The sequence below is a fragment of the Lytechinus pictus genome, chromosome 6 (assembly GCF_037042905.1).
Source record: "Lytechinus pictus isolate F3 Inbred chromosome 6, Lp3.0, whole genome shotgun sequence".
Taxonomy (NCBI): Eukaryota; Metazoa; Echinodermata; class Echinoidea; order Temnopleuroida; family Toxopneustidae; genus Lytechinus; species Lytechinus pictus.
In genome coordinates, this window is record NC_087250.1 from 6,783,762 (window position 1) to 6,792,088 (window position 8,327).

Here is an 8,327-nt window from a genome sequence, read left to right on the forward strand (position 1 = left end):
AAAAAATCATTATTTATAAATAATTAAAAATAAATAATCATTATTTATAAATAATGAAAAACAAATAATCATTATTTATAAATAATGAAAAACAAATAATCATTATTTATAAATAATGAAATGTCGAACTATTATTATTTACAAATAATGAAGTATTACTTGGAATTATATATAAATAATTAGAAATGTTATTGATATAATAGTAATTATTTACAAATAAAATGTAAATTATCTATAAATAATAGTTACTATTTAATAAGTAATGATTATATAACAAATAATTGTAATATTGGTACAGTCGGCGGCTCATAGAAACATACAATACACACATACAAACACTTTTGATACACATTCCCCCATCTTCTTATGATTTCTTACACCCATCCTTTTTTTCATGATTACAGGCTCTGGTACTGTCGGACGAAGGAGAATGGCAGGCTGCATTCTCACCTCATGCAACTTCACCATCCATCTTCTGACGGTTTCTCAGTGGAAATTTTCCACGTAAGATATGCTGCTCTGCTTTTACACTGTGTAACTTCAATGTCACATTAACAGTAATGCATACCAGCGCTAGAATTTAGGGTTAAAAAAGAAGTAAATGTATAACGCGTGGGTCTATTGAAAGATTATAGTTTACCATTATCATTGAAAGACGCAGCATGACATACAGTATAGTAGGACTAATGTTCAACTGTATTTATTTTACAATTTAATATACAGTATAGAATATTGATCCCAATATGTTCGTTTTATAGTTTGCTTTGGTTTTGAAAACAAAATCAAAGCCCCATTATTCGCTTTTAACTTTAGTATAAATTAATTTTCCACAGACTTTGTAATATTGAATGATATGACAACGTCGAACTGCAGCATACGTTTACATCAATGGAGAAAAAAACAGCAAGTGCTATGAAGAGGGAAAGAGAGAACTTGGTTGAATTTCTAGTGTGTAATTTGTCTTTAATTAAAGTGCACAAAAATAAAATATTAATAAAAAAAAGACAGAGAACAAGGGACAATTCAGAGAGTAGTTCGGGCTACTTCTTAATGCTGTCTAATAAATACTCGTGAATTTTCCCGGTCCCTATTTAAACTTATCTATTTTACTGTACGATAAATATTTCTTTAATGATATTTGCCCTTTAACCCATGCCTTACCGTCTGCTTTTTAAAAATGATTCCTCTTCAAAAGAAGGTGCCCGAGTGTAATACACTAGTATACATGCACTGTATATAAGCGCTATAAAATGCATCCCAGAGAAAACAAAATGTTACAGTGTCATAGGATTAACTCTGCTCTAGGCATGAAAGGTAATAAAGAACCAGAATGGACCCAGTAGTGAAAGTGACAAATAATTATACTAATCGAAAGATTATAAACTATTAAAAACAGCAGGGCAAGCGTTACGCATTTTACCTCTTACCAGCTGGATGGTTTGCTTAAGTCCACCCCAACAAAAATTTGATTTAAATTGTGACAAGTGACAAATCAAACGAGCATAACACTGAAAATTTCATCAAAATCGGATGTAAAATAAGAAAGTTATGACCTTTTAAAGTTTCACTTAATTTCACACAATAGTTATATGCACATCCTGGTCGGTATGCAAATGAGGGAACTGATGACATCACTCACTCACTTTTTCTTTTGTATTTTATTATTTGAAATATTCTAATTTTCTCCTCATTGTCCTGTGAAACAAAGTTTTATTTCTCACTGAACATGTGGAGTTACCATTGCTTAACATTATATGGTTCAGTGAAGTTGGTCCATGTCAAATCTGTAAAAAATGAAATATTGTATAATTCAACCAATAAAAAACAAAATAGTGAGTGAGGGACGTCACCTATTCTCTCATATGCATGTGACTAAATTGTGGATATAAGAATACACAACAAAAAAGTTAGTCCCCCCTTAAACAAACATCAATAATTTCCGAACCAATGCGAGTTTTTAATATGTTTTTAAATGAGCGTGTAGGTAATTTATTAAGCTATTCTCTGAGTAAATGTTATGGACGTATTTTACTTCATGCTTCTGTGAGCACCGTCAAAAGGCAAAAAATTCACTTTTCAAAAGTCACAAGCCAAATATCATTACTTTGATTCAAATTTATTGGAACTAATTCCACATTCTCATCATGAAAAATAGTCAAAAGGCTTGAAAATTTACTTTCTAAAAGACAATACAACTTTTTTGAGCTAAATTTCACGGTTTAATAAACACAAGTCCAAATTTGCCATAATTTGATTTTTTTTTAAATGATAGAATATGGCGACATTTATTTTTTGGAAGAGTATCTTCAACAATATTCATCGTTTCACGATTTCATTGAACATAAATTGAAAAAAAAATACGATTTTCAAATATCTTAGGCATGTATTGTTTCATTTTGGTAACTGTAAATTATCTTTTCTCAATTTGTTCGTTATTTTCATGACCAACTAACATGCTTCAATGATTCAAAGGCATTTAATTAAACATTCACGCTTGATTGAACATGTGGAATGTGATTAGCTCTTTTTTACCTTATTGGAAAAAATGCAATTTGTAACTATGGATATCTGTCACAAACCTCCTTGCTTAGTTCATTTGATTTGATTTTCATGAAAATCCCGATGTTTAATGCATCAGTGAGCAACCTATGGGCAGAATTCTGTGCAAAAATGAAATCGATTTGTTTATTTATGGATGAGTGAGCACGCATCAAAATGGGAAAATTAGTATTTTCAATGTCACAGACTCATTTTAAAGGTTGATGAAATTAATATTGGGGGCAAATTCGGTTTCGAATGTGACTTTAATTGATGTTGTTTTTATCACACACTTTCCGAATGCACGTTATACTGCATAGATGTATTTTTTTCCTAACAATTTCTCATGATCATTTTAATTTATGGACAAATGAGTGGTGGATCCAGAATTTTAAAGTGGGGGAGGGGCCTATAATCGGGGGAGACACCAACATTTTCAAATTGTAACATGATCTAACAAGTTGTAGAGGACACTACCATGAACCCCTATGGTGATACGTCACAATACAGGGGCCGCAGAACGGTTTTCAAAGTGGAGGGGGGTGGGGTGCTGACCATTCCAAAAAATCACAATCGTATGGTCATTTTTACATTTTTGTACATGCTTTTGGAAAAGAGTGGGGGGTGAAGCCCCCCCCCCCCCCCCCCGCCCTCTTCCCCAGCTTTCGCGGCCCCTGCAATACATTGTGCTCACTCAACCATGAACATACCATATGAAAATATGGTCTGAAGTGGTTGAATGATGGATAGTAAAACAGCATAAGACCATAAAATTCACATAAAAACAACTTTTGCCCAAATTTGTATTTGCACAATCTAAAAAATGATTCGTTTGACTTTTAAAAGTGGTCATTTTTGTTTCAATCTTTAATTACTTTTCAAAATGCCAACTTTTTATTGATGTGCACTGTAAGTAGTTCGATACTGTAAATAATTAGTATGAACATAAAATCGCTGCTCGTACCCACCAGCCCACCTACGTTGTTTCCTTAAGTGGTAAACTAATCCTTCGTAAGCATGGTAAGATGATGAAAAAACTTTCGTTGAAAATTTAGGTTATCGATATTGAGGCATATTTCGCACTTTTTCTAGAACTGTTAAGTAAATTATTTACTAATATATGCTTGCATTTCTTTCTCTTTTAGAATTATGGTGGTTATAGTGAGTATATGATCCCCAAACATGGATCATGTTAATTGAGCAATTGCCACAACAGGGGATCCTCATCTCACGGAGTCATAATGTGTGTAATTCAAAAGCACTACAGCGGAATGAAATTAACCTGAAAACACTCTGGTGGAATGTACATTCTGTTTTTGTTTTCATCCCGGATCTAAACGATGGATGGTAGGAGTAAGACTACTGTTCTTCAGCCGATAGCGCATTGAACAGCAACTCTGGAGCTTTGCTGAATGGAATACAATATCCGAATGATACTGTTAGACCAACGAAACTGGTCGGTTAAATAATGTGCAAGATATTTCTGGGTCCCGTAGCAAAAGGCTAGCGGTTAATCGCAAAATGAAATGGCCTATCAAGATCATCGTTGCTTGTGCATTTTTTCAGTACGCTGACTAGGAACCAATCAGAATTGTTCTTTCAAATTAGTCAATCTCGTAACTGTGACAAGGTTAACCTTCCAAAATATAGTATTCGAGGAATATACCTATGGAACAGGTGTCAAATTTATGTAGATAAACAGATAACTCTGTCCTCCCAAAACGGTTTGAATGATAGTTGTCTTCTTCAGGGGGTGGTATACAGAACAGTATTCAATAAAAAAAAGATGGGTCGAGTAAGTGCACTAGTTATTTATTGCTGCAACTTATTTCATTGGACAAACATTACTTGAAGATGTATGAAGAAATTAAACAAATATAAATTAATTTAATAACATAAGAAAAGGGAATGTGTAACATCATCAGCCCACGTAATGAATATTTATGAGGACATGCATATAATTATTTTCACAAAATATTGCTAAACTTCAAAATTCAATAGCTTCATTATTTTTTTTCCAATTTTTATGAAAGCTTCAGCATTTTGCTTTGTGAATTGTACTCTTTTCATTAGATTTAAATATTATCAGCCCTCTGGAACTTGTGCAAAAAAGCCCCTCATTCATTCTTGGGGGAAATTTTCATGTAACCTATATAACATGAATGTTGTTTAATGAGCTCTCGGATTCAATATGATATCAAAACAATTATTACATTCTTTGACCGAATGTAACATTGATAATTAGGGCAACGGGCAACTCTATTACGGGTAAAAGAAAGCATGATAAGATTGGATGTGACCCAAATCACAGACCAATCTGGGGCTAAACGAACGGACTGATTTCAAAGTCAAAGGTGCTCGCCAACATCAAGTGCGTGTGTGTGTTTCTCTTGACCTTTACTATTATTAATGCGAACTAAGCCTTATTATTTTTTTTCCATTTCCGTTTAATTTCTGACATCAACATTTCAAATTTTTTCATTAGAAATAACGTTTATCCAGTTACAAACTAAATCAGCGGGTTGCCATATATTTTACTTGTATATTTTCTTCCTCCGGTCTTCGGAGATCGGTGGCAAGCCGCAGATTTCAGGTCCTTTCTTGATGGTGCTGTCAACATAGGTGGATTTTTAAGATTTATCTTAGGCAGTGAAATGTCAGAGAAGAATTTTAGGATGTGTGCAGGCAAGTCAAGGTTCTCAACATGCTCTAGTATGTCCAGACGCTGCGTCAATTATTATAATCTATATAAACACACACAGTAAACGTATATTTGTAGCCGGAGGGGTCGTAGAAGTAGTAGAAGCAGCAGCAGCAGTGGTGGTATCAGTAGTTGTAGTACTAGCAGCAGCAGCAGCAGCAGTAGTGGCAGTAGTAGTACTAATGGACTACATCTACTACTACCACAACTCGTAGTAGTATTAGTAGTTGCTGCAGTAGTTTTAGTAGTATCAGCAGAAATTGATGTAACAGTGCTTTAATAGTTTTAATTACTGATCAGATAAGCCTTAAGCTGAATGGCATTTAGTTCATTCTCTAAACTCCTTAGATTTAAGTAGTTTGCAGCTAGTTACCAAATCAAAGTTAGACTGAAATTGTTAATCTGATGATATAGATTTATAATTCAATTTTATATGATTGAAACTTTTTCATATAATTTTGGATTGGTCCCTGCCCACAGTCTATTACATTAACTTTCAATCTACGGATGTTAAGAGAGTGCGCAAGATGTATAATTGTAATCGATGATATAGACCCTAATTGACAAGATCAATAAATTATGACTGATATATATTAAGGATGGTAATCGCAGAGCAGGAATACCTACATTCTATTTCGTATGCAAATTTAGAGAAACGATGACGTCATCCACTCTATTTAATTCATCCCGATTAGTGTATTTCATTTTTTCTTGTCCATACTGCTCATTAGTTATTCTTGCCAAATGAGAAAAGAAGCCAAACTTCCTAAAACTATCATGGTGCAATTTGTAAATACTTTAAAATTAATCGCCGAATATCAATGTACAGAAAGTAGTATAGGACAACTATAAGCAATTGTAGTGATAAGAAATAAAAATTTATAAGCAGTTAGAAAGGCCCACTTTCGAAATAAGTATTATGTAATTATACTATTTATTCATATATTTTATGAAAATTAAGTACTTTTTTTTCTCTCTCTTATACATCGATAGAGTAAACGAATCTTATAGTACTGTATATAATGTTTGTCTATTATTTAAAGTTGAATCAGATAGTGCGATAACATAGAGAAGAATATGCCTATATCACCTTGATCACAAACACTGTTATTTAACACAGATTGTACAAACATACTAAACTATTAAATATGTATATTTACATAGACATGCTTTGAAATTGTCGCAAGATGTGCCCAATAATATCCGTAATGGTTAACTTACGAAAATGATTTAAAAAATTAATAATATCAGAATATAAAAGATATTAGAGTATAGAAAGTAATATATTTCAAAAAATATAATGTAATATTTTCAAAGAATGAAATGGTGAATAAACATAACAATAAATGTTCCTTGCGTAGACTTCTATACTACCGCTTTTAGACATGTATTTTGGCTTCCAGTGAAAGTTTGTTGACCTTTTGACCTTTTCCTGACCTTGTCTTGACGTTTTATATCATCTGGATAAGGACTTCTGATGAAAGACTGATCAAAATCAAAAATAAAAAAGTACACACATGCATAAAAACACGGAAAAAATGAGCTTTCTTCACACCGTCAGTGTAATTTGCCATTTAATGAAAGTTTGTTGACCTTTTGACATTTCCGGTCATAACTTTGTAACGAGAGGTCAAGAGTATATGATTGTGTACACTTTTTTGTTCAGTATAAAAAGACAAACAATTTGACAATTGGGAAACAACTGGGACAATTAAAAAAATTGACCCTTATTGACCCAATTTTGACCACTAACATGGTCAAGATGACCATTATAAATTTATCATCAAGTTGAAAGTTGTTTCTTGTGATGTAACCAGTCACATAAAAGTGAAAAATCAGACTTAGCCAATTTGTCGAAGTAAATGACATATGCTGTCTGACTATTATTTCGTTCTGGAAAAAAAGCTTAAAATCCTATTAAAAAAAGTAAATTGCAGTAATGTTGTACCTTTGAGACAACGTAAAAATTGTTATATTCTGTCATTTGTAAGATGTCATTATCTTTGGTTTAGTTATATGACATGAGCTAGTGTTTTCATCATTCAGATATTTCACAAATTGTATCATTAAGTTTTCTTCCAGCTACAGAGTGTTTTGTTTTGACTGAAGTGGTATCACACTTATCACTTTCTTGAAATCCTTCGTGCAGGGAAATCGATCCATGACTCGGATGTTAAGGGGGCATGATAACAAAAAATGTCAACATTTCGATTTTATAACCAATACATTTGCACGCGTCGTGTATTGATAAGCTGTGTAGGAAATAATTCAACGTATCAGTAATTTATGCACGAAAGGGTGCAGAGTGCAATGAATCCATTTTTACGACGGATACAAAATTTAATAAAAACATACACTTCAAAGTAAAATTCATGTATGTTTTGTCATTTGTTTATTTGCGTACGTGCATGTATGTTAGTGTGCATGTAAACACGATCGAGTGTGCGTAGGTATGCGCACGTCGGTACGTGGCAGAGAGGGTGGGAGTGTGGGTGAATGTGTGTATTTCATGTCGTATTACATGCATCAGGGTTTTATTAGGGATGATATGACGAGGTACAATCCAAAATTAATTATTCCCTTCAAAATGACCCCTTGTTTGTAGTTACATGAACATGTTCTTTCCCACAGCTTAGATTCCTCAAATCAGACTCTTTCACATCCTTGGATCTTTTCCAAAAAAGTAAAAAAAAAAAAAAAAAATACGCTTCACATAACTATCTACCTAGGCCCATTTTGTAATGATCTACCTGCCGTTATTGAATAAAGGGTGTAGCAATATCTTAGTTACATACGGCAGAATACCAGTTGCTACAAAAAAAAAAGATTTCTCAGTTATAGATTCATGAAGGTACTCAAAGTAAACGGTTCTACAATAATGACTCTACAATGCTTAGTTTCGGGGATGATGTCCATGCCGAATACTGACCCTACTTTAATGCATGTTCATGGAACGCGCAGTCAACGGCCGGGGATCTTCTTGCCAAGAAGTGGCATTGAAACATAATTTTAAGATATAAAGCAGTTAACGTATCCAACCCCACCAGGATGCTCTGAGGCCGTGGATACATATACTTCATCAAAATAG

General features: G+C 33.3%; 1 long non-coding RNA gene across 1 annotated transcript; it reads left to right on the plus strand.

The window, feature by feature from the left end:
- Positions 1–408: 408 nt before the first annotated feature.
- LOC135154394 (uncharacterized) lies at positions 409–7,608 on the plus strand. Its single transcript, XR_010293794.1, has 2 exons — positions 409–504; positions 3,684–7,608. It is a non-coding gene; the product is annotated as an uncharacterized LOC135154394 (long non-coding RNA).
- Positions 7,609–8,327: the final 719 nt, after the last annotated feature.